The 27462-nt window shown below is 41.4% G+C and overlaps 1 long non-coding RNA gene across 1 annotated transcript in view; it reads right to left on the reverse strand.

Moving 5' to 3' along the window:
- LOC128687332 (uncharacterized) overlaps positions 1 to 27462 on the reverse strand; it is a 237000-nt gene that overhangs the window by 148847 nt on the left and 60691 nt on the right. The window contains exon 2 of the long non-coding RNA XR_011392971.1: positions 16004 to 16311. This is a non-coding gene — a long non-coding RNA (uncharacterized lncRNA). The remainder of the gene's footprint in view (positions 1 to 16003; positions 16312 to 27462) is intronic.

A 27462-nucleotide genomic window follows, 5' to 3' on the forward strand; every position in this document is an offset into this window, starting at 1 on the left:
TAGATTGCTAAGAACAGGTGAAAGAGGATTTCCCATTGCCATACCAAATTTCTGAGTGTAAAACTTATCATTAAATACAAATTTTGCATCAGCAATGCAAAGTTTAATAAGTTTAATGATGGTAGGAACTGGTAATGGTAAATCATAATTAACGAGTTCTTCAGATAAGAAACTTAATAAATCATCAACAGGAACTTTCGTAAACAAGGAAGTAACATCAAAACTAACCATGTTGAAATCATTTAAGTCAGTCAAGGAGCTTAATTTATCAACTAAATCTAAGTTGTTTTTAACATTAAAGTTAGAAATTTTACCAACAATAGGGCTCAAAATGTCAACAAGCCATTTGGATAATTTATACGAAACTGATACTATGGAGCTAATAATTGGTCTGACTGGATTCACTGGTTTGTGTGTTTTTATTAGTCCATACATGTAACGCAAAGATGGATTAGTGGAAGTAAACTGTTTAATTAATTCATCAACTAAATTAATTAATTTATCAACTAAATCTAAGTTGTTAAAAATAACTTAGATTTAGTTGATAAATTAAGCTCCTTGACTGACTTAAATGATTTTAACATGGTTAGTTTTGATGTTACTTCCTTGTTTACGAAAGTTCCTGTTGATGATTTATTAACTTTCATTATTCACTCCATCACTGTCTTGCCAGAGGTATGCCTACACTACGGTTATAAAACTGCAGCATTAACACGCCTCCTTCAGAATGTCGGCACTGTACTTCCCATCTCCAGGAATCAAGTCCGGCTTATCGATCCCTTGAATCCTTTCATACATGTTACCTTGCTTATACTCCAACAGCACGTCAAATCCTAAAAATCACTTGTCTCTATTCACTCATATCTAACACGCTCACGCATGCTTGCTGGAAGTCCAAGCCCCTCGCACACAAAACCTTCTTTACCCCCTCCCTCCAGCCTTTCCTAGGCCGACTCCTACCCCGCCTTCCCTCCACTACAGATTTATACACTCTCGAAGTCATTCTAATTCGTTCCATCCTCTCTACATGTCCAAACCATCTCAGCCCCCTCCTCAGCCCTCTGGATAATAGTTTTGGTAATCCCACACCTCCTAATCTCCAAACTACGGTTTCTCTGCATTATATTCACACAAATTACCCTCTGACATGACATCTCCACTTCCTCCAGCCTTTTCCTTGTTGCAACATTCACAACCCATGCCTCACACCCATACAAGAGCGTTGGTATAACTATACTCTCATACATTCCCCTCTTTGCTTTCATGGATAAAGTTTTTGTCTCCACAGACTCCTCAGTGCACCACTCACCTTTTTCCCTTCGTCAGTTCTGTAATTCACCTCATCCTTCATAGACCCATCTGCTGACACGTCCACTCCCAAATATCTGAACACATTAACACATTATCTGAACACAAACACACACACACACACACACACACACACACACACACACACAAGGTGGACAGAGACAGGATGTTCCAGAGATGGGACACAGAAACAAGGGGTCACAATTGGAAGCTGAAGACTCAGATGAGTCAAAGGGATGTTAGGAAGTATTTCTTCAGCCCCAGAGTTGTTAGGAAGTGGAATAGTCTGGCAAGCGATGTAGTGGAGGCAGGAACCATACATAGTGTTAAGACGAGGTATGATGAAGCTCTTGGAGCAGGGAGAGGGAGGACCCAGTAGCGGTCAGTGAAGAGGCTGGGCCAGGAGCCGAGTCTCGACCCCTGCAACCACAATTAGGTGAGTATAATTAGGTGAGTACGTACACACACACACACATTATATATATATATATATATATATATATATATATATATATATATATATATATATATATATATATATATATATACGCAATAAGATCACAGTAAACGGGTGATTTTAAAATATGCAAAACAACCACTGTGAAAGAGTAGTGAAATTCCAAGCGAACATAGTTCCTTGACAATGTGAGTAGTCACGAAAGCGCTTGGAATTTCACTACTCTTACACAGTGGTTGTTTTGCGCATATATATATATATATATAAATTTTCGTGCTGAATATGTAAAATTGGTCAATTAGCAAGAACTCGTTTAAAATTAAGTCGTTTCTAAAATTTTCTCTTATATGAACTACTCAATGCTGATAAGTAATTTTTCGAAACTAGTTTATTATAAAACACTCATTTCCAATAATTGGTGTGTGTGTGTGTGTGTGTGTGTGTGTGTGTGTGTGTGTGTGTGTACACGCACACTTACATTAATGTATGTCTATTTACAGAGTTGCACTCAGTTTCCTGAAAGCTTCTAACACACTGTATCTAATGAACTCTTGTTCCTGTGATGATTTGTGTTGTCTTTTATTACTTCCCACCAAAGCTGGGTAATCCAAAGAAAATACACTCACCATCACTTGTTCCGGTTTATCTTACCAGAACTGAATAAACAACGATTAAATGGCAGTATCTCTTTCGGATTTTGAAGTTGAAGCGCTGTCCTTCCTAGCAGTGAGGCTCACGACCAGCTACCTGTTTTCACTCAAACAATTCAGATATTTTCCTACCTACATTCCACCATCACGTCAAATCCCCGAAATCATTTACCTCGGCTCCCATCTAATACCTTCATGCCTACCAGTGGTTCAACGTCATACCTCTTAGCACCTTCCCAGAGACGTTCCCTGCATAACCTTCCTTCCAGCCCTGATTTATACAGTGTATCCTCTAAATTTTGATCCAGCCTTTCTGAATGCCCACACTATCTCAGCAACCTCCCTTTCTCCTCTCTCTGATACATTTATATTAATAATAATAAGAATAATAATATCTTACTACAAGTACATGTAAATGGTATACAGGCCTAGCTGACAATTGACCTGTTTCCTGACGAATTTTACCCAAATTTACCTAACGACACCACTGTAGTCTCATGCATTCACATTTCTGACATCCCAGGACAAACTTCCTTTCCTCAAATTCCTCATCATTCCTACATTTTCTCCACGATTTACCTCATCTCTCATACACCCATCTGCTGGCTAGAAAGCAGTGTCCACACGTGTGGGGAAAGGAAACTTTTAATGACTTTTACCGTTGAGTGAAACCTCGTGTTTATAAAGGTTTACTTTGCTCTAAGTGTTAAGAGAGAGATGTGTCTTACTCAGCTACTGATACTGCTCTCCTTGAGGGAGACTGTTGTAATAATGTTGGTAGAATTACAAACAATATGTAAAGTAAAAGGACACAAGTGCAACTAATGTAACATTTTATTGTGGCAACGTTTCGCTCTCCAGGAGCTTTGTCAAGCCGATACAAACAGTATATGGGCACAGAGGGTATATAAAGGCTCAGTGAGGTGCAATACTAGTGAGGTACCATTTCGATGTCCACTAGTGGTGGTAGTAGTAGTAGTAGTAGTAGTGACAATATGGTAGAGCAATTAATTCGTACATGAGTAAACACTGAACACTGAAACAGGCCTTCTCTATCCAGTCTATATTTGTCCAACCTATTTTTGTGTTACCCAAGTAATAGCTTTTATATCCTTTTACTCATGTACGAAGTAATTGCTCTACCATATTGTCACTACTACTACTACCACCACCACTAGTGGACATCGAAATGGTACCTCACTAGTATTGCACCTCACTCTGAGCCTTTATATATCCTCTGTGTTCATATACTGCTTGTATCGGCTTGACAAAGCTCCTGGAGAGCGAAACGTTGCCACAATAAAATGTCATATTAGTTGCACTTGTCCTTTTACTTTACAGGGAGACTGTTCTTGAGGAAGACTGTTCTTTAGGGTAAACTTCTTGGGGAGAGACTTCTTGAGGGAAAACTGTTCCTGAGAGGGAACTCTACGTTTCGTGCGTCTGGTAGTCATGTACACGCTTGGAATGTGTGGCATCAACTTGTCGCAACTTTACGACACGTGCAACAGTCGCAGTTACGGTCATTGTTTCGTGATTTATCAGTGGATTTCGGGTCTTGCTCGCTAGTTATTTTTTTAATTATGCGGTTGTGAATGTGCCTGCGCGCTGCCTTTCTAATGAGTACAGGGCTTGGATTTTGGCGTTACATCTCTTTGAAGGAAATACAGCGGTGAACAGGACGGCAATTATGCGTCTCCGGAGGTCACATGACTGTGATTCCTGCTGATAAAGCTTTCCCTGGTCGACATAAGAAGACCTCGGAAGAGACAGTTCAGTTACTGAAGGCTAGTGACCCAGAATCCTTCAATTTCGTTATCTAAATTAAAGGAATCCCATCCAAATCTCTCCAAAAGATATGTCGAAGAGGACCATACGCTGCAGTCTACCGATAGGTCTCTGCCTCTCCTTGCGGCTCACAGCTGTAAAACAGCTGTTATCGAAGGCTATGACTACCAAGAGATTCAATGTTGGCAACAAATACAAGCATTGGGGCAAGAGCAGAGGAAGAAAATTGTTTAGTAATGAATCCAGAATACGCCAGGTCGAGCTCGTCGCTCATGTGGCAACAATAGTTTTGACCTCGAGTATTGGAAGAAAATTTGTACGTGAATGATATATAGTACCGACCAGATGTTACACATATGTCTAATTCTTCATCAGGGAGAAAATTGTTAAAAAACATTCGGACTGTGTTATGGTGTGGGATGCTTTCACTGATGTGAAGGGGAAGGCAGACCTGTTCTTACTAAGAATATATAATGGATAAAATACATTGACGTAGTGGAGGGCCATCTGATATTGTATTCTGACATTCTCGGATGCGAATTTTTACTACAAGAAAATGCGGCTCGTCACACATCCAAAATAATTAAAAAGTGGTCCATGATAATATTAATATGCCTGACTGTCTTGGTAATAACCTAGATCTAAATCCGATACAAAATGCAGGGCAGAAGATGAAGAACTACGTAAAAATGGAGACACCTCGTATGTGTCAAAGCTGGAAGAGGAGTTCACGAAGATTTGGGTCATTATGGGTATTATTCATTTTGTTTCCATACCCAAGTGCAAGGAAGAAGTCAACAGGGCCAAACGGAAGATGACAAAATATTAAAGGAAAATTACATAACTTTTATACATTTTTTTTTTGTTTTTGGTGTTCAACGTTAAATTTTCGTGTAAAACAGTGAGGAGTCAAGTTTCTGCCGAGATTCTCCTTGAGGGGAGAACTGTCTTCCTTGAGGGAGTCTACTTCTGTTGAAGGGGGGCCAGTCTCCTGAGGGGGGCGAGCCATTAGGCGACCCAATTTATCTATCAAACTTTATATGTGTTGAAAGTAAATATATTGATAGTAGCAGATGGATCTTGTTTATAGAGTGAGGAGGAATGCTCTGATTTAGTGATCACTTCTCTCTGCCGACTACACTTGCGAGCTCTACACAGCACAGGTGTAGCTTCGCTAAACTAGATTTCAAGTGACGTGAGTTCCTAAATACGTCAGAGCAGCACGGCTAGTACTGGTGTTACACTTATGAAGAGTTAAGTTTGACGTGCGTTACAGTATCATCATCGTGAGTGACGGTGTTACACTTCTGATGAATTACGTTTGACGCATCACCGAAAGTAGCGGTGTTACACGTCTGGCGAGTTAAGTTTGACGTGCGGGTCGTACGTCGATTACTGACGATGACGCAAGCCGCGTTACTTGGCAACCATATCCACCACACCACGGACATATTTATTATTTCTCTGCGTCAGCAGTATACGCAGACGCAAATTTACCATAGTCATGCCTTCTTTAATAAGAAAATGTAAAAATAACCTTCGCTCTGAGTCAAATCTCAGCTCGCGTGAACGTCGTGACGTCAACACCGAGAGTAATACAATGTCTTGCAATCCGTCTTTGTTGCCTGGTCTCTCTCTCACGTAGCGTCGTCTAACCTCCGTTTTGATTCAAAAATTTCACTGTTGACGTCAGCAGATGACGGCAGCACTGCAGATTAGTTTTTAAATAAACAGCTGTGTTTCTTCATCAATAAACACAATGGCCAGATTGCCTCACATGCTTGCAATAGCCTAATTCAAAATGATATTTGCCTAATTAATCATTATATTGTGTAAGCACTGCCGGAGAGTGGGTGGGGAGAGCCGTTGCAGCTGCTGGTATTATTGTTATAATCACCATCATAAACAATGTTATATATAAGTGACGCCACTTAGAATAAACTATAATGCAGTGTACAACTTTTTTTAGTTACAAGGGGTAGAATCCTAGCTCCTGACCCCGCCTCTTAACTGGATGTGATTGAGTTTACACACTCATTGCAATCTGTCCCTAGCTCTTTTTAGACCAAGTCATTACACTGTGGCTGAAAATATTTCCTGATATCCCTGTAGCTTATTTGTGTGTTTGATTTGCATTTACTGGGGTGGAATTCCAGTACCGTGAGCACCCGCGCAGCTTGTCCAGCTCGATGTGTAGGTTTTCCACCTAGTCTTCCTGATTAATTTCCCGTCTGCAAACCGGGATACATAGGATTCTATGTGTGTGAGAGAGAGAGAGACAGGGAGAGATGGAGATAGAGATTTATTTATTTATTTTCTAATACTTTTAGTATTAGAAAATAAATATCGGAGAGGTTGAGCAGATCACCTGCAATTTAATCTTTCTGAAGCAATATTGGCATTATCACAACAAATATAAATTAAGCATATTAACAGTGACTGGTCACAAGCACTAGGCTCGAGTTACTGGTCATCACACAGCACTGTGACTGGATCTGCCTACTTTTCAAAAAATTGGAGATATTTAACCTATATATGGACAATATCAGTAAGAATGAGAGATATTCTCAACTGCCAGCAAATCTGCATAATCCTGGGTTCACCTTGTCTGGTCCTCCTGCCAGAGTTCTTGCAGCTTCCCGTTGTGGCTGACTTATTATGATCATGGGATTTTATTATTGTGGAAGTGTAAAGAAGTAGAGAGTTTTCTTAGGTGCTGATACTGACACTACCCTCCAGTCGGTGTTAAGGTGGAAGATTCATGCTCTCTGGAGAGTGCGACCCCTCAAGGAAGGTTCCTTGATGTTGGTGAGGGGCTCTTGATTTAGGGAATTGGATCTGTGCTCCAGTTCCCCGAATTAAGCCTGAATGCCTTCCACATCCCCCCCCCAGGCGCTGTATAATCCTCCGGGTTTAGCGCTTCCCCCTTGATTATAATAATAATAATCTGGAGAGTGCGCGCCCTAGTGCTTCTTTCAACAGAGCTCGCTAGGTTTTATTGCTTACTCTTGATGCAAGTTTTCTTTTGATGTTAGGGTCTCGCCGAGTAATGACTCAACGCTGGACAGCCTACGTTCTCTGATATGTTCGTAGTCTTTTGTGATCACTGTTACGGTTATCCGCAGGGCCACTTACGAAGTGATCGGGAGGGCTATTTAACCAGGGCCTGAAGCTAGAAAAGGGCCTCACATAAATGTTTGCTTATTTTTGTGTAAGTGTTTATCCATTTTGTCGGTAAGTGCAACAACTTTGTGTCCATCTTCTGAACAGTAGTACAAAAGCATATGGATACATAAAGTCTAAGAACTAGGCCTCAAAGGGTTAACAACCCCCCGTCCCCCGTGGCTTGTCTTGCATATATACATATATAATGTCGTGCCGAATTGGTAAAACTGGTCAATTGGCAAGAACTCGTTTAAAATTAAGTCCTTTCTAAAATATTCTCCTATACGTTTAAAGATATATTTTATTCATTTATGTTAATGTAAATATTAATAATTTTGTGCCAAAAGAAACATAAAATTTTCCTAACCTTATTATAACAAGCTCAATTTAATTAATCCTAATCTAACTAAATATATTTTATATAAATTTATAATAATTTAATAATAAAGAAACAATGAAATATTTTTTTCACTAGGTTTTGAATGATTTTGTGAAATTATTGCATACACAAATTTTTGCTTGCTTTATTCGGCAAGAAGAGCGTTACTATTTAAGCCAAAATCGCAAGTTTTACCTATACGGCACACACACACACACACACACACACACACACACACACACACACACACACACACACACACACACACACTCAATTTGTCTTATCTGTTGCAAGAAATTTTAGGATATTTGATAAACATGTTTGGAATCGTGAACAAGATATCTTGACATATAACGTAGGTTATTATATTATTTCTGTATTCCTTGATAAATGGACAATCAAGGACATTGCATTCAAGAAGGTGGCATGAGGCTGACCACATCCTTTACATTTACTTTGATCACTAGTGATCTAGCCTAAGTCTGGATACAACAGTATCAGTCAGTGTGCTCGGTAAACATTCCTGTATTCGTTATAAATCTGCTCAAGCTTCTGACAATATTCCTGTAACATTCAAATTATTTACTTCTCTCCCAATATTATTATTCATAATACTAGACACACATATACAAAAGTTATAGTCTGCATTTTCTCATTTCATCATGAAGGAGTATTTCAGTGTGACGGAGTTAATAAGACTTGTACATTTACTCACTTTTCTTTGATTTTCTAATATCTATGCTACCTGATTTCTCCAATGAGCGGTAATGATCAAGAAGTCAAGTTTAGCGTTACAAGTTAACTGTAGTACCATCAGGATAGCTAACAATTCAGTTACTATACTTCTTACCCAGGAAGGTGGTAACAAGAGCAGATGAAGCTCTGCCAGCAGACTCCCTGTCAGTCTATCATTTCCTTTTATTCTGGAACTATCGGAAGATGCCCTAGGTGAGAATAATGTGCGAGAAGTACACAAGTGCAGTAAATAAAGTTTACTGTTAGAACAGGGTAATGTAACTTCCTGGGAACTATTTTTTCGTGCATATGAATATGTGAATTTTTAATAAACGATAATTGGGCAGGGACATAAATTGTTACATACATACCTACATTCATGGTAACGACATATAAAACACTGAGATGAATCGACAAGGTGGACAGAGACAGGATGTTCCAGAGATGGGACACAGCAACAAAGGGTCACAATTGGAAGGTGAAAACTCAGATAAGTCACAGGGATGTTAGGAAATATTTCTTCAGTCATAGAGTTGTCAGGAAGTGGAATAGTCTGGAAACAGAGGTAGTGGAGGCAGGTACCATATATAGCTTTAAGAAGAGGTATGATAAAGCTCATGGAGCAGGGGGAGAGGGGACCTAAAGTAGCGACCAGTGAAGAGGCAGGGCCAGGAGCTATGAATCGACCCCTGCAACCACAATTACCTACCTACCTACCTATCTACCTACATACCTACCTACCTACAAACCTATCTACCTACATACCATACCTACCTATCTACATTCATAAGTACAAACACCATTCAATGCTGACCTGGTCAGTAGATTAGGCTGTTCCCTCCAAGGGAGATGCACTAATAATATTGAACGGCTCTTGATTCGAGGAACTAGAGCTGTCTTCCCTTAGTAATCGTAAACCCTTGTGGGTTTAGCGTTTCCCAGTCAATGTATTAATAAGAGTTTTAGTTGTCCTCACACACTGACTCTTGCATCGTGACCCATCGCCCAGCCGCTCCCTCCTCCCCCCCCCTCCTCTCACATTAATTCAGATCACATAAAAAGTTTACACAACGGCCTGTTTCCATATACGTGCAATCAGCTTTAGTCATTGTTCTATTATCATATTTTGCATTTTTAATTATCACGTGACGTCAGCAGGATTACTGATAAGTTAATCTCCTCATTTCATCTTGTTTGTTTACGGTGTTGAAATTATAACGGTTGATCTGGGACTGGAGGCGGGGGGGGGGGGTCACCCTCGAAATCAAGCTGACTAAAGTGATAGGATGCTGGGAAAGGTAACAAAATTACTTAATCCTGTGTCGGAATTACAAGTGACAACAAATATGACAGGAGAATTTTCGGAATACATGTTCATCCCAGGACAACGTTTCGCCCACTCACGGCCTTTATAAAGCGAAAGAAATATTTTCTTTAAATATTTACTCTGTGCTGAAGCTCGACCTTATTCGTTTTACGACTTTATATGAGTTTTGACTTAATATTCAGCGTCTTATTCTCTGACTTAACACGAGAAGTATAATGGTATTTTGTGGGACTTTGAAATATACTTTCAGTTGCGTGCTCTAAAATTAAATTTCCTAGAAATATAATAATTTGTATACTAATAAGAACATATGTGGGTTATAATTAATTAGTAGTAGTATCATTAACATTGTAATTTTGTGTCGTAGCTGCAATTATTTTTACAATTGTTGCTGTAATTTTTAAGTGTAATTGTAGTTATGAACTTAGATGTAATTGTAATTAAGGTAATTGTCATTATTATGGTTGCAGCTGGTAATTGTTGTTGATGTTATCAGAAAGCCTGAGAGGCAGCAACAGCAGTGAGCTTTACCACGCTAAGCTCATCATAAACATCGTAACTGCGGCAAAAACAGGGGAGGAATACGTTTATTTCCATCCTTCCCTCCAGAAATATAAGTAAGAAATATTTTACAGCAGCCCTTGCCAGTGTCAGGACACACTGACGGATACGCATAACCCCTCCCCCCCCCCCCACACACACACACATACACAGTGAAGAGGCGGGGACAGGAACTGTGAATCGACCCCTGCAACCACAACTAGGTTAAGTACGTACACACACACACACACACACACACACACACACACACACACACAGTGAAGAGGCGGGGACAGGAACTGTGAATCGACCCCTGCAACCACAACTAGGTGAGTACAACTAGGTTAAGTACGTACACACACACACACACACACACACACACACACACACACACACACACACACACACACACACACAGTGAAGAGGCGGGGACAGGAACTGTGAATCGACCCCTGCAACCACAACTAGGTGAGTACAACTAGGTTAAGTACGTACACACACACACACACACACACACACACACACACACACACACACACACACACACACACACACACACACACACACACACACACACACTCACACACACAGGGCCAGGAGCTAAGACTCGACCCCTGCAACCACAAATGGGTGAGTACACACACACACACACACACACACACACACACACACGCACGCTGAGTCTCGACTCCTGCAACCACAATTAGGTGAGTACACAGGAAGGGAAGGAACGCCAACGATACACCACCACAATATACACCATTCACCGTGAAGAATTAGACACATGTACAACATCTGGACATCTTTATTTATAGACGTTTAGCCATTCAGTGGCTTTATCAATACAAATTCAATGACATAATGGGAAGACTGTAGAGCTATATACAAAAGAAGTGGTAATCAGTCCCTCAGCCTTGGAGTTGGTGAAGAACACCGTAATCTTGACTCAAGTTGAAGAGCACTTGAATTTGTATTGATAAAACCACTGAATGGCGAAACGTCTATAAGTAAAGATACCCAGATGTTGCACATGGCCGCCGGGGCGTTGACCCCTCAAACCCTCTCCAGGTATACTCCAGGTACGTGTCTAATTCTTCATCTTGTCGGTATTGTATACCATTCATGTACACCACTCACCCTGGTGTCGGAGCAGCCACAGATAGAAATAGATAGAAAAATAATAACTAGCATGGATATACTCCTCATAGAGCTTCTGAATGATCTGTAATCCCGTTACGCATGCTGCAGGCTTCTCCAGGAGGAAACCAAGTGGGTTGGCGGGCGCTGCTTGACGCTCTCACTCCACTCTTGCTGGCGGAAATGCGTTGTTGTTGTGTGTAGAAGTAAGGTACTTATCTAATAGCCTGTGTAGAATGATGTACTGTGCGTAGCTAATATTGTGTAGAAGTGATAGACTGTACGTAGCAATTATTGTGTAGAAGTGACATACTTAGCTAGTATCGCATGTAGTACTGACATACTTAGCTAGCAACATTAAAAGGTGAACAAGATTTGCAAGAGAATAATGGATGGATTTATGTCTGTTGCCACCTTAATGATGACACCAATACGGTACTTCCCAAACCTCGCCAGAAAATTCAGAATGTTTTACAAGATCAGAATGTTGAAAGTGATTTCTGTATATGAGAGAGGCGTTTGAAAAACGTATTTTGTTAAGCAGTGAAATTTTTCAAGACTGTGGGGGATGGGGGTAAGGGATCCTTGATGCTAGTGAAGGGTTCTTATTCCAAGTAACTGGTGCCAAATTCCCTTTGAAACAGCTCTGATTACCTCTCATTTCCCAGACGGATTTAGCGTTCCCTTTGAATGCAAAACCGAAGGAGGTGGTGAGGGATGTGTGTTGCAGCATTTCACGTATGTTAAACATTGATGTATTGTAAATTATCACACGCAGATGTTGGACTTTGAAGGTTATGAAATAGAAATATTGATATCTTGGTAATTTTTCCCCTTAAAATGCATTTCAAACTCCATTTCACCTTGCTACTATTATGGTATAGGTGGACGGCTTTCACAGGGCACCATGAAGACTGTTTCCTTATACTCCCATAATGTTAGTGGCCTGCTAACATAATGAAATATTAAGGGCGTTCTTCCTCTTACTACTATAATGGTATAGGTGGAGGACTCTCACTGAGCACCATGAAGGACGTGTTCCCTTTTTCCTGTCGTATGGTACAGGATAGCTCACACAGAGAGCACCATGAAGACTGTTTCCTGCTCCCACTATGGTGGACAGCTATCACAACACATTAGCAGTGATGGTATTCTTGGGCAACCTGAAGACTGTCATGTGTGTATGTGAGAGAGAGAAAGAGAGTGCAGGGCTGGAATTTTCATCCTGGGGCTGAATGTGGAGAGTATGATAAGATTTGTTCGGATTTTTATCCCAGAAGGTTAGCCACCCAGGATAACCCAAGAAAGTCAGTGCGTCATCGAGGACTCCGTCTTATATCCATTGGGGTCTCTCAATCCTATCCCGCAAGATGCGAACCACACCAGTCGACTAACAGCCAGGTACCTACGTACTACTAGGTGAACAGGGGCAGCAGGTGTAAGGAAACATGCCCACATTTCACCCATGCCGGGGACTGAACCACGGAAACTCAGTGTGAGAGAAAGACAACTTTCATGAATTTACAAGTGCATCTCAAAGCTCGTGTCTATATAATGCTAGGTAACAAATGAAGAGACTTGGCAATACCTATCGACCTGCCCAGGATTAAACCCAGGCCATTCGATTGCGCGAGTTAAAGTCACTACTGAGCAATAAGCCTGGATTACCTAACTGGCACATTAACTATTAGGCCATCAAACCCATATATATATATATATATATATATATATATATATATATCTATATATATATATATATATATATATATATATATATATATATATATATATATATCGTGCCTAATAGGTTAAACTTGCGATTTTGGCTTTGGCTTAAATAAATTGCATTGTGTTTGTTTATTATTAAATTACTGTAAACTTATCAAAAATAAATTTAGTTGGATTAGGCTAAATTAAACTGCGCTTGCTATAATAAGGTTAGGTAAGTTTTCTAAGGTGCTTTGGTACAAAATTATTAATTTTTACATTAACATAAATGAAAAAAACTATATATATCTTTAAATATATAAGAGAAAGTTTTAGAAAGGACTTAATTTTAAATGAGTTCTTGCTAAATGACCAGTTTCACCTATTCGGCAAGATTATATATATATATATATATATATATATATATATTTATATATATATATATATATATATATATATATATATATATATATATATATATATGTATATATATATATATATATATATATATATATATATATATATATATATATATATATATATATATATGTATATAAGTAATTCGCAAGAGCAGGCGAAATATACATAAAACACTGATCTCTGGCTGAAGGAGGCTCGAACCTACGAACCTCGGAACAAGGTACGCAGTGCTTTACCAATCTACAAGGTGATTATTCTACATGTAATATATATATATATATATATATATATATATATATATATATATATATATATATATATATATATATATATATATATATATATATATTACATGTAGAATAATCACTGTGAAAAAAATAGTAAAATACCAAGCGCTTTCGTGATTTGTCACATTATCAAGGAAATATTATCATAGTTCCTTGATTCCCATGATGACACTCTTCAGGTCGCTTGTTCTATCTAGGCTGGAATATTGCTGCACACTAACAGCACCTTTCAAGGCAGGTGAAATTGCTGACCTAGAAAATGTACAGAGAACCTTCACGGCGCGTATAACGGAGATAAAACACCTCAATTACTGGGAGAGCTTGACGTTCCTGAACCTGTACTCCCTGGAACGCAGGCGGGAGAGATACATGATTATATACACCTGGAAAATCCTAGAGGGACTACTACCGAACTTGTACACGAAAATCACTCACAACGAAAGCAAAAGACTCGGCAGACGATGCAACATCCCGCCAGTAAAAACCAGGGGTGTCACTAGCACGTTAAGAGACAATACAATAAGTGTCAGGGGCCCGAGACTGTTCAACTGCCTCCCAGCATACATAAGGGGGATTACCAATAGACCCCTGGCTGTCTTCAAGCAGGCACTGGACACCTAAAGTCGGTACCTGACCAGCCGGGCTGTGGCTCGTACATTGGGTTGGGTGCAGCCAACAGTAACAGCCTGGTTGATCAGGCTCTGATCCACCATGAAACCTGGTCACAGACCGGGCCGCGGGGGCGTTGACCCCGGGAACTCTCTCCAGGTAAACTCCAGATAATATGTGAGAAACCACGAAAGCGCTTGGAATTCTACTATTTTTCACAGCGGTTATTCTGCATATCGCGATATCACCTGTTTACTGTGACCTTATTTGCACACACACACACACATATATATATATATATATATATATATATATATATATATATATATATATATATATATATATATATATATATATATATATATATATTCTTCTTCTTTCTTTCAACACACCGGCTGTATCCCACCGAGGCGGGGTGGCCCAAAAGGAAAAACGAAAGTTTCTCCTTTTACATTTAGTAATATATACAGGAGAAGATGTTACTAGCTCCTTGCTCCCGGCATTTTAGTCGCCTCTTACAACACGCATGGCTTACGGAGGAAGAATTCTGTTCCACTTCCCCATGGAGGTAAGAGGAAATAAACAAGAACAAGAACTAGAAAGAAAATAGAAGAAAACCCAAAGGGGTGTGTATATATATGCTTGTACATGTATGTGTAGTGTGACCTAAGTGTAAGTAGAAGTAGCAAGACATACCTGAAATCTTGCATGTGTATGAGACAGACAAAAAAAAGACACCAGCAATCTTACCATCGTGTAAAACAATTACAGGCTTCAGTTTTACACTCACTTGGCAGGACGGTAGTACCTCCCTGGGCGGTTGCTGTCTACCAACCTACTACCTATATATATATATATATATACTGTATTACTTCAGGATGCTCCACATAAAATCAAATATTTATTTACAAAAAGAAAAAAAGGCACAATACCATGACTGTAACAATTTACAATTCAGTCTCCTATGTAAGGGATATTAGTGCATTTATTCACAAAAACAAAATTCACATAGGTGCACAATCACCAATGAAAATCAGATCCAATACCTTTGTTGGGTTTTCTTAAGTTAGTCCCAACCAGGGTAGAAACATTGGGCGTGTTTCTCTACACCTGTTGTCTATGTTCACCCATCAGTAAAATGGGTACCTGGGTGTTAGTCGACTGGTGTGGGTCGCATCCTGGGACACTGACCTAATTTGCCCGAAATGCTCAGCATAACAAGCGGCTTTCTATATAGTAGTATGTCATTGATGTTAGTTAGGACTGTATACCATGTACATGTACTTGTAAATAAAGATTATTATTATTATTATTATTATTATTATTATTATTATTATTATTATTATTATTATTATTATTATTGTGTACCTACTGAAACGATTGTTAAACATGACAAAATTGGAACAGTATAAAGTGTATTTTTTCAAAGTTCATGTGTTAGTACCTAAACATTACTAAGAGTCCCACGTTAAATAAACAACTACTATACAGTACCTGCAGGTATTCTGAGTCCTGGTCTTCTCAGGGCCTGGTCCTCTCAGTGCCTGGTCTTCTCAGGGCCTGGTCCTATCAGTGCCTGGTCTTCTCAGGGCCTGGTCCTATCAGTGCCTGGTCTTCTCAGGGCCTGGTCCTCTCAGTGCCTGGTCTTCTCAGTGCCTGGTCCTCTCAGTGCCTGGTCTTCTCAGTGCCTGGTCTTCTCAGTGCCTGGTCTTCACTCAGAACATAGTCCATCCTCCGACAACGTAATGGGTGGTCAGTCGTTTTCTGTGGTTGTAGTGTCTACACAGGAGTGCTCGCAGGCTCTGGTAAAATAAAAGAAAAATATGGAGCCTTGTTAGTTTCGATGATACATTCATACATATTTGAAATAATTTTGATCTAGCTTGTTGATAGACCAGATGGTCATTTATCCAGCATATATATATATATATATATATATATATATATATATATATATATATATATATCTATATATATATATATATATATATATATATATATATATAAACCATACCCCCGGCCGGGATTGAACCCGCGGTCATAGAGTCTCAAAACTCCAGCCCGTCGCGTTAGCCACTATTATTGTGCACACGGAACAAGTGCTACTGATCAATAACAACACTGCACTAGCCGATCGACACCATGCCCAGCCCTTCTAGGGTAGGATAGGTGCTTGAGCCCGAGCTTTCAGCTCACAAGACTTTCATTCCCATTAGCCCCCTTGGGGCGGGGATGGCAGACCAGAGAGGCCTAGCTTGTGGCTAGGCCTGGGGACAGTTGGTCCCAAAGATGAGGGGCTACTTGTGCCTCCTCCCATGGGAGACTTAGGTCTCAGACACTCCCTAGACAGGGAGCCAAGGCCGAGCCACCACTTGGAAACGGCCCGGGCCGGGAGAATACCGGCGAATCTTTAATAATAATACTGCACTAGCCAAGGAGTCGCATGACGCTTTAGACCACTAGTTTAGTGGTCTAAAGCGTCATGCGTTTTCTCTCACCATGAGGCGGGCCAAAACAGCATGCGTTCGACTCCTTGGCTAGTGCAGTGCTGTTTTATATATAATATTGTGACCACGAACGAGTGGTATTGAAACAATAACAACACTGCGACTAACCGAGGATTCGAACCCGTGACTCACGAAATCGTAATGACACGACTGCAAACAAACCATACCACGGCCGGGGATAGAACCCGCGAGCAGTCTCAAAATTCCAGACCGTCGCGTTAGCCACTGGGCCACAGTGGTGCCTACGTTAACCTTCCTATGGTGTAGAAACATACCTAGTTGGATGAATCTTATTGTAGCTAGTTGGTCCAGTGGCTAAAGCGACGGTCTGGAGTTTTGAGACTGTGATCACGGGTTCTATCCCCGCCCGTGGTATGGTTTGATTCGAACCCATGTCGTTTTCGTCCTGCCTCGTGGTGAGCGAAAATCACATGACGCTCTAACCCACATGACCACCCACGAGGGTGGTCATGTGGGTTAGAGCGTCATGTGATTGTCGCTCACCACGAAGCACGGCCAAAATGACATGGGTTCAAATCCTCGGCTAGTCGCAGTGTTGCTAGTAGAGGGAGGATGGTTGTGTGAAGAAGTAAAAACATGTACACGTTTAGAACATTTAATCAAAGGAAACTTATCGCCACTGAATATAAAGAACTAGAAACACAGCATTTATAGAGGCGAGATTTTAAGAGAACTGAAACTGCTGGTGGACAGTGTTAATGAAACATGGATAATGAAGCAGATGGTGCGTGGCTGGGTATCATGGACAGGTAGAATCATCCTAGATAAAGCCTCGTAGACGCTAAAACTGCCCGTGTACTGTGTGACATTTATAATTGTCATAGCTGACTCTAAGCAACGACGTCAGTTTATGTTGTCCTGTTTGCCTGTAAACAACGACGCCGGTGTACGTCGTCCTGATCCAAAGTTGTGCATGTATGTGTGCTTGCTGAACACGCCCTGTGTAGCTGGTAATTTTGTCTGCAGGTGCCAGTGACATCTAACAGTGTCACTTTCTGTAACTACCGACTCTACAGTTTGCTGACTCTGCAGTCTGCTGACTGTGCAGTCTGCTGACTCTAGAGTCTGCTGAAACTGTTAAAAAATACTGATGTAACTAACGGTCAACAGTAGAGCGCATTTCTATGGCTCAATTTGTCCAATTTAACAATGGAGCTATAATCTCAGTCTATCAATCTCTCTCTCTCTCTCTCTCTCTCTCTCTCTCTCTCTCTCTCTCTCTCTCTCTCTCTCTCTCTCTCTCTCTCTCTCTCTCTCTCTCTGTCCTCCGCTACATCCATCACGTCTTCCGGATATATCCATTGCTAGCTTGCGGTCTCCTGGGGATGACTGGCTCGTGTACGCTATCTCCAGCAGAGAAAATGGATCATCTTCTAAGGCTTTTCCAGTATAATTGCGTGCTGGATTTACCCAGGGAGTTGATGGTTGCATGCTCTGCATACCCCCACTGGGCGGCCAGGCAGTCATTACCAGCGCTGGGCACCCAGGCTCTCATTATTCTATATTTACTTGTAATTCAATCTTCCAGGCAACCAGCCCATGCTGTCCGCTCACCCTCTGCTGTATGAAGGGAAGAGAGAAGGGCAGAGAGGAAAGAGAGGAGAGAGGAGGAGAAGAGAGGGTCGCGCACACCTACACGCCCTCTAGCATATATCCCACGCCCACACTAACAGATGAGCCTTTTTCACTTTGACATTTAATGATACGTGTTGAATTATACGTGGTGGTCTGTATAATGTAGTGCTCGTGTGTCCTGATGGTGACCTTCTGGTGTTGATGGTGACTCTCTGATGCTGATGGTGACCCTCTGGTGCTAATGGTCACTATCGAAAGTATTAGGTCACTGCTGGTGGTCCTCATTGTGGCGGTGAACACTGCAGGTGATGCAGGTTGTGGTTAATACTGCAGGTGATGCAGGTTGTGAATAACACTGCAGGTGATGCAGGTCGTGAATAACACTGCAGATGATGCAGGTTGTGGTTAATACTGCAGGTGATGCAGGTTGTGAATAACACTGGAAGTGATGCAGGTTGTGGCGATCAACACTGTAAGTGATGCAGGTTGTGGTGGTAAATACTGCAGGTTATGTAGGTTGTGGTGGTAAATACTGCAGGTTATGTAGGTTGTGGTGGTAAATACTGCAGGTGATGCAGGTTGTGGTGGTGAACACTGCACTTGATGCAGGTTGTGGTCAACACGGGAGGTGGTGCAGGTTGTGGTGGTGAATACTGAAGTTGTGGTGGTGAACAATGCAGTTGTGGTGGTGAACAATGCAGTTGCGGCGAACAATGCAGGTAATGAGTGAGGATTTTCTGTTTGAAAGTAAAAATATAAGAAGTGATAAGTAGTGTATATAAATTACTTGACATATCTGAAGATGATTCGAAGATCTTTGATAAAATAATCAGTCGAAGCAACTGATTTTCAGAAATATTTTAGTAGACTGAGCAAGTGGTGTGATAAAGGATGGAACTGTAATGTAGATGATAAAGTAGAGGAAATGGCAGGAAGCAAAATTAGGCAACATGAAGATTGTGAAAGAATATTTAAAATATACGTGAGAAATGTGAGGTAGTCATATGGAAGAGTCACCGAGACATCATAGATTCCCATTTTAAAGATATCCACGATAGGCTGTATGACCCTTGTGGGTTTAGCGCTTAGCTTTGATTGCAATAATATCCCCGAAGAGACACTTTTAAATCGTTGCCAGGTTTTTTTTTTTCTAGAGTTTGTTTTATTTCGGTGGTACTTGTAGAACAAGGGTCAGGAACCGGGGTAAATTACCCCAAAATGGGGTAAAAATGAAAATCTCGGGGATAATGAAGCCTCAATTAACATTTTAATAAAATTGCACAAAAATTTATTATTTAATAAGCGAGGCAAATTATGTTGCTTTATCGCGTACAATACACGTTTCAGCTTGTATGGCTGTATTCTCCACACAAATGGATTCAATAAACTATTTTGAATTTATTCCTTGTGTTTTCCGGATTCTGTGGACTTTCAAGTCTAGTGGATAATTTCGCCGTGCATGAATGTTTTGGGGTGATACCCAAAAAAGTTAACTGACCTCTGTTCTAGAAGGACTCGTCCTATTATCACCTTCATATTTTCAAAGCTTGTGTATAGGAACAAGGGCAAAATTTCTGGAACAATTGTCATGTCCTATTACCAAAGTTATGGAAGTTATTTCCAGCATCCTGGAATGTCTTCGATAACTTGTAAAGAGCTCTACGGCGTAGACCAACACTACCCACTCTTCTAGTAGTAGTAGTAGTAGTAATGGTAGTAATAGTAGTAATTCAATTCAATTCAATTCAATTCAATTCAATTCAAAGTTTATTCTCTATAAGGATTACAATGCTGAGTTTACAGAAATTTGGTTATTGTTTGGTTTACATGTAGTAAAATTGTGATTACAGAGTGTACCACTAGAACGCTTAGCATGGCTAGGCATTTCGGGCATACTTAGTTTTATTCTTAATTGTAAAATATTACAAATTATGAGGTAAGTTGGTATTATGGCTAAGTGACTAAATACTAGTTTGTGAGTTTAGCAATGTGAATGCTTTTGTTTTGGCACAGTACATAGTTTCAGTATTGGAGTATCACAGGATTCATTATTTTAAGACTGAGATTAATATTTCCGTTTATGGTCAAATGAGTGAGTGAGTGTAAGTGTGAACCACCAGGTGGTATTCGTGTAGTTAGTTGACGGGGTGTATCAGGGAGATAAGATGTTTTCTAATGGTAGTTTTGAAGGTGATGAATGTGTCTGTAGTTCTAGAGTTCTCGGGTAGGGTATTCCAGATTTTAGGGCCTTTGACATACATTGAATTTTTGTAAAGGTTTAGTCGGACACGGGGAATGTCGTAGAGATGTTTGTGTCTGGTGTTATGCCTGTGGGTTCTGTCACAACTATCAAGAAAGCGTTTTAGGTCAAGGTTGATATTAGAGTTTAAGGCCCTGTAGATATAGATTGCACAGTAGTAAGTGTGGATGTACTGAACTGGGAGCAAGTTTAGATCTATGAAGAGTGGGGGGGGGTGTTGCCAGGGATGGGATTTAGTGATTATTCTTACTGCAGCTTTTTGTTGGGTTATTATTGGCTTTAGGTGTGTTGCTGCAGTTGATCCCCAAGCACAAATGGCATAGGTGAGGTATGGATAAATAAGTGAGTGGTATAGTGTGAGAAGGGCATTTTGCGGCACGTAGTATCGTATCTTGGAGAGGATCCCAACCGTTTTGGATACTTTTTTGGCTATATGCTGGATATGGGTGCTGAAATTCAGGTTGTTGTCAAGGTGGTAGTTAAAAAAATGCATCTTAATTCAATAACGACAGAGTAAAATGTTTACGCAGTTCTCTTTAGCTGTTCAAGTTTTAATTTGTTTTATGTTAAACCCACAACGAATATTGAATATCAAGTTTAATTTCAATTTTTTTTAAATGCTGTGGTCTATTATGTAACTTAACTTGTGTGTCATGACACACTTATAGTGTGAGTGTCATTAAAATTAGTCCATTGGTTTCCATGATGTAAACTGTAGAACAAAGCTCTCCAATCATGAAAAATTAAATTTTTTGACACCTAAAACTGACAAATATTTTTCACTTTTAAACTCTAACGTATATCGTCATTGTTTCGTATTATTATTGCATATAGATTCACCTACGTACCTATGTACATGGTGGTGGTGATGGTAGTGGTAGTGATGGTAGTGGTAATGGTAGTGGTAATGGTGGTGTTGATGGTAATGGTGGTGGTGGTGATGGCAATGGTGGTGGTGGTGATGGCAGTGATGGTGATGGTAGTGATGGTGATGGTGATAGCAGTGATGGTGGTGATGGTAGTGGTAGTGATGGTAGTGGTAATGGTAGTGTTGATGGTCATGGTGGTGGTGGTGGTGATGGCAGTGATGGTGATGGTGGTGATGGTAGTGATGGTGGTGATGGTAGTGGTGGTGGTGGTGATGGTAGTGGTAGTGATGGTGGTACTGATGGTGGTGGTGATGGTGGTGGTGATGGTAGTGGTAGTGATGGTAGTGGTAATGGTAGTGGTAATGGTGGTGTTGATGGTAATGGTGGTGGTGGTGATGGCAGTGATGGTGATGGTGATGGTAGTGATGGTGATGGTGGTGATGGTAGTGATGGTGGTGATGGTAGTGGTGGTGTTGATGGTAGTGTTGATGGTAGTGTTGATGGTAGTGTTGATGGTGGTGTTGATGGTAGTGTTGATGGTGGTGTTGATGGTAGTGTTGATGGTGGTGTTGATGGTGGTGTTGATGGTGGGGTTGATGGTAGTGTTGATGGTAGTGTTGATGGTAGTGTTGATGGTAGTGTTGATGGTGGGGTTGATGGTAGTGTTGATGGTAGTGTTGATGGTAGTGTTGATGGTAGTGTTGATGGTAGTGTTGATGGTGGTGTTGATGGTAGTGTTGATGGTGGTGTTGATGGTGGTGTTGATGGTAGTGTTGATGGTAGTGTTGATGGTAGTGTTGATGGTAGTGTTGATGGTGGGGTTGATGGTAGTGTTGATGGTAGTGTTGATGGTAGTGTTGATGGTAGTGTTGATGGTGGTGTTGATGGTAGTGTTGATGGTTGTGTTGATGGTAGTGTTGATGGTAGTGTTGATGGTAGTGTTGATGGTAGTGTTGATGGTAGTGTTGATGGTAGTGTTGATGGTAGTGTTGATGGTGTTGATGGTGGTGTTGATGGTAGCGTTGATGGTAGCGTTGATGGTAGCGTTGATGGTGGTGTTGATGGTGGTGTTGATGGTAGTGTTGATGGTGGTGTTGATGGTAGTGTTGATGGTAGTGTTGATGGTAGTGTTGATGGTAGTGTTGATGGTAGTGTTGATGGTAGTGTTGATGGTAGTGTTGGTGGTAGTGTTGGTGGTAGTGTTGATGGTAGTGTTGATGGTAGTGTTGATGGTAGTGTTGATGGTAGTGTTGATGGTAGTGTTGGTGGTAGTGTTGGTGGTAGTGTTGGTGGTAGTGTTGATGGTAGTGTTGATGGTGGTGTTGATGGTGGTGTTGATGGTGGTGTTGGTGGTAGTGTTGATGGTGGTGTTGATGGTAGTGTTGATGGTAGTGTTGATGGTAGTGTTGATGGTAGTGTTGATGGTGGTGTTGATGGTAGTGTTGATGGTAGTGTTGATGGTAGTGTTGATGGTAGTGTTGATGGTAGTGTTGGTGGTAGTGTTGGTGGTAGTGTTGATGGTAGTGTTGATGTTAGTGTTGATGGTAGTGTTGGTGGTAGTGTTGATGGTAGTGTTGATGGTAGTGTTGATGGTGGGGTTGATGGTAGTGTTGATGGTAGTGTTGATGGTAGTGTTGATGGTAGTGTTGATGGTAGTGTTGACGGTGGTGTTGACGGTAGTGTTGATGGTGGTGTTGATGGTGGTGTTGATGGTAGTGTTGATGGTAGTGTTGGTGGAAGTGTTGATGGTAGTGTTGATGGTGGGGTTGATGGTAGTGTTGATGGTAGTGTTGATGGTAGTGTTGATGGTAGTGTTGATGGTGGTGTTGATGGTAGTGTTGATGGTTGTGTTGATGGTAGTGTTGATGGTAGTGTTGATGGTAGTGTTGATGGTAGTGTTGATGGTAGTGTTGATGGTGTTGATGGTGGTGTTGATGGTAGCGTTGATGGTAGCGTTGATGGTGGTGTTGATGGTGGTGTTGATGGTAGTGTTGATGGTGGTGTTGATGGTAGTGTTGATGGTAGTGTTGATGGTAGTGTTGATGGTAGTGTTGATGGTAGTGTTGATGGTAGTGTTGGTGGTAGTGTTGGTGGTAGTGTTGATGGTAGTGTTGATGGTAGTGTTGATGGTAGTGTTGATGGTAGTGTTGATGGTAGTGTTGATGGTAGTGTTGGTGGTAGTGTTGGTGGTAGTGTTGGTGGTAGTGTTGATGGTAGTGTTGATGGTGGTGTTGATGGTGGTGTTGATGGTGGTGTTGGTGGTAGTGTTGATGGTGGTGTTGATGGTAGTGTTGATGGTAGTGTTGATGGTAGTGTTGATGGTAGTGTTGATGGTAGTGTTGATGGTGGTGTTGATGGTAGTGTTGATGGTAGTGTTGATGGTAGTGTTGATGGTAGTGTTGGTGGTAGTGTTGGTGGTAGTGTTGATGGTAGTGTTGATGTTAGTGTTGATGGTAGTGTTGGTGGTAGTGTTGATGGTAGTGTTGATGGTAGTGTTGGTGGTAGCGTTGATGGTAGCGTTGATGGTAGCGTTGATGGTAGCGTTGGTGGTAGCGTTGATGGTAGTGTTGATGGTAGTGTTGATGGTAGTGTTGATGGTAGTGTTGATGGTAGTGTTGGTGGTAGTGTTGGTGGTAGTGTTGATGGTAGTGTTGGTGGTAGTGTTGGTGGTAGTGTTGATGGTAGTGTTGGTGGCAGTGTTGGTGGTAGTGTTGATGGTAGTGTTGATGGTAGTGTTGGTGGTAGTGTTGATGGTAGTGTTGATGTTAGTGTTGGTGGTAGTGTTGGTGGTAGTGTTGATGGTGGTGTTGATGGTGGTGTTGATGGTAGTGTTGATGGTAGTGTTGATGGTAGTGTTGATGGTAGTGTTGATGGTAGTGTTGGTGGTAGTGTTGGTGGTAGTGTTGGTGGTAGTGTTGATGGTAGTGTTGATGGTAGTGTTGATGGTAGTGTTGATGGTAGTGTTGGTGGTAGTGTTGATGGTAGTGTTGGTGGTAGTGTTGATGGTAGTGTTGGTGGTAGTGTTGATGGTAGTGTTGATGGTAGTGTTGGTGGTAGTGTTGATGGTAGTGTTGATGGTAGTGTTGGTGGTAGTGTTGATGGTAGTGTTGGTGGTAGTGTTGGTGGTAGTGTTGGTGGTAGTGTTGATGGTAGCGTTGATGGTAGCGTTGATGGTAGTGTTGGTGGTAGTGGTGGTGGTAGTGGTGGTGGTAGTGATGGTGGTAGTGGTGATGGTGGTGGTAGTGATGGTGGTGGTAATGGTAGTGTTGATGGTGGTGTTGATGGTAATGGTGGTGGTGGTGATGGCAGTGATGGTGATGATAGTGATGGTGATGGTGGTGATGGTAGTGATGGTGATGGTGGTGATGGTAGTGGTGGTGGCGATGGTAGTGATGGTGATGGTAGTGGTAGTGATGGTGGTGGTGATGGTAGTGGTAGTGATGGTGGTGGTGATGGTAGTGTTAATGGTGGTGTTGATGGTGGTGTTGATGGTGGTGTTGATGGTAGTGTTGATAGCGTTGATGGTAGTGTTGATGGTAGTGTTGATGGTAGTGTTGATGGTAGTGTAGATGGTAGTGGTGGTAGTGGTGGTAGTGGTGATGGTGGTGGTAGTGATGGTGGTGGTAGTGATGGTGGTGGTAGTGATGGTGGTAGTGATGGTGGTAGTGATGGTGATGGTGGTGGTGGTGATAGTGGCAGTGGTGAGAGTGATGGTGGCGCCACTGTGATGGTAATGGTGATATTAGTGGTAGTAATAGATACATGCATAGACATGTACATGTGTATACATGTGAATACATATGTATACACACAATTACATTCATACAGTGACAGGATGTTCCAGAGGTGGAACACAGAAACAAGGGGTCACAGTTGGAAGTTGAAGACTGATGAATCAAAGGAATGTTAGGAAGTATTTCTTCAGTCAGAGAGTTGTCAGGAAGTGGAATAGCCTAGAAAGTGACGTAGTGGAGGCAGGAACCATACATAGTTTTCAGACGAGGTTTGATAAAGCTCATGGAACAGGGAGAGAGGATCTAGTAGCGATCAGTGAAGAGGTGGGGCCAGGAACTATGAATCGACCCCTGCAACCACAACTAGGTGAGTACACACACGCAAACACACACACACAACTGGCCTAGTGTCTAATCGACATGTGCCTAGGACAAACTGCTAACTAACATGCATACATAAACTATACATATATTCACACACACATGCAAAAGTGCACATAAATACACGCAAATATACACATACGTATGCCAATGCATGTATGCATGCATATACTCATACATACATACACAGCATTTATACACACATGCACGAATCCTCACAAATATATACACATGCATACACACGCACTTAAATACTTACACACATAAGTATGCTTGGGTTGAGGTTGAGGCTGTGGTTAAGGGATACGAGGATACCTTCCTCGGATCAAACAACAATAATCTACAGATATGTGTCGTTGTAATGGTGAGACTGACTGTTGTATATACAACATGGCTACTTCATACATGTTCCCAGCAATGTCTCAGCTTCGAAGTGCAAATTAACATAAGAGGATTGAACTGTGATACGCAATATGACAGGTACACATAAGGACAATTATCATACACAGTGTAAATTACCTCGGATAACTCCCCAAAAACAAAGAGTAGGTGACTTGTTTCCAAAAACTCGTAAGTCTGTGCTGGTGGTGTCACTCTCCTAATCAAATTTCATTTTCTCCATATTCGCTCTGCACAACGAGGGACTTTCTATGTTGTGGTTAATGTGGTTCAGTTATTCCAGTGTTAATTGCATCCTGCATTCCGCTTTGTAGAAATAAAGTTTTGTTACATATAGATACATATATATGACGAAAACGGAGCCTCGTAGTTTTCTATAATGAATGGAGCAGTGACTCTGTCAAACGCTATTGAGGTTAATCTCGTGACAATAACTTTATACTGGCATGTGTCTATACCGGGATGCCTCTACACTGTCACGCCTCTACACTGTCACGCCTCTACACTGTCACGCCTCTACACGGTCACGCCTCTACACTGTCACGCATCTACACTGTCACGCCTCTACACTATCACGCCTCTACATCATCACGCCTCTACACTGCAATGTCTCTACACTGCCATGTCTCTACATTGTCACGCCTCTACACTGTCACGCTTCTACACTGTCACGCCTCTACACTGTCACGCCTCTACACTATCACGCCTCTACACTGTCACGCCTCTACACTGCCATGTCTCTACACTGTCACGCCTCTACACTGTCGCGCCTGTACACTGTCACGTCTCTACACTGTCACGCCTCTACACTGTCACGCCTCTACACTGCCATGTCTCTACACTGCCATGTCTCTACACTGTCACGCCTCTACACTGTCATGCCTCTACAATGTCATGCCTCTACACTGTCACGCCTCTACACTGTCACGCCTCTACACTGTCACGCCTCTACACTGTCATGCCTCTACATTGTCACGCCTCTACACTGCCATGTCTCTACACTGTCACGCTTCTACACTGTCATGCCTCTACACTGTCACGTCTCTACACTGTCACGCCTCTACACTGTCGCGCCTCTACACTGTCACGTCTCTACACTGTCACGCCTCTACACTGTCACGCCTCTACACTCATGCCTCTACACTGTCACGCTTCTACACTGTCACGCCTCTACACTGCCATGCCTCTACACTGCCATCCCTCTACA

The sequence above is a fragment of the Cherax quadricarinatus genome, chromosome 40 (assembly GCF_038502225.1).
Source record: "Cherax quadricarinatus isolate ZL_2023a chromosome 40, ASM3850222v1, whole genome shotgun sequence".
In the NCBI taxonomy this organism is placed as follows: domain Eukaryota; kingdom Metazoa; phylum Arthropoda; class Malacostraca; order Decapoda; family Parastacidae; genus Cherax; species Cherax quadricarinatus.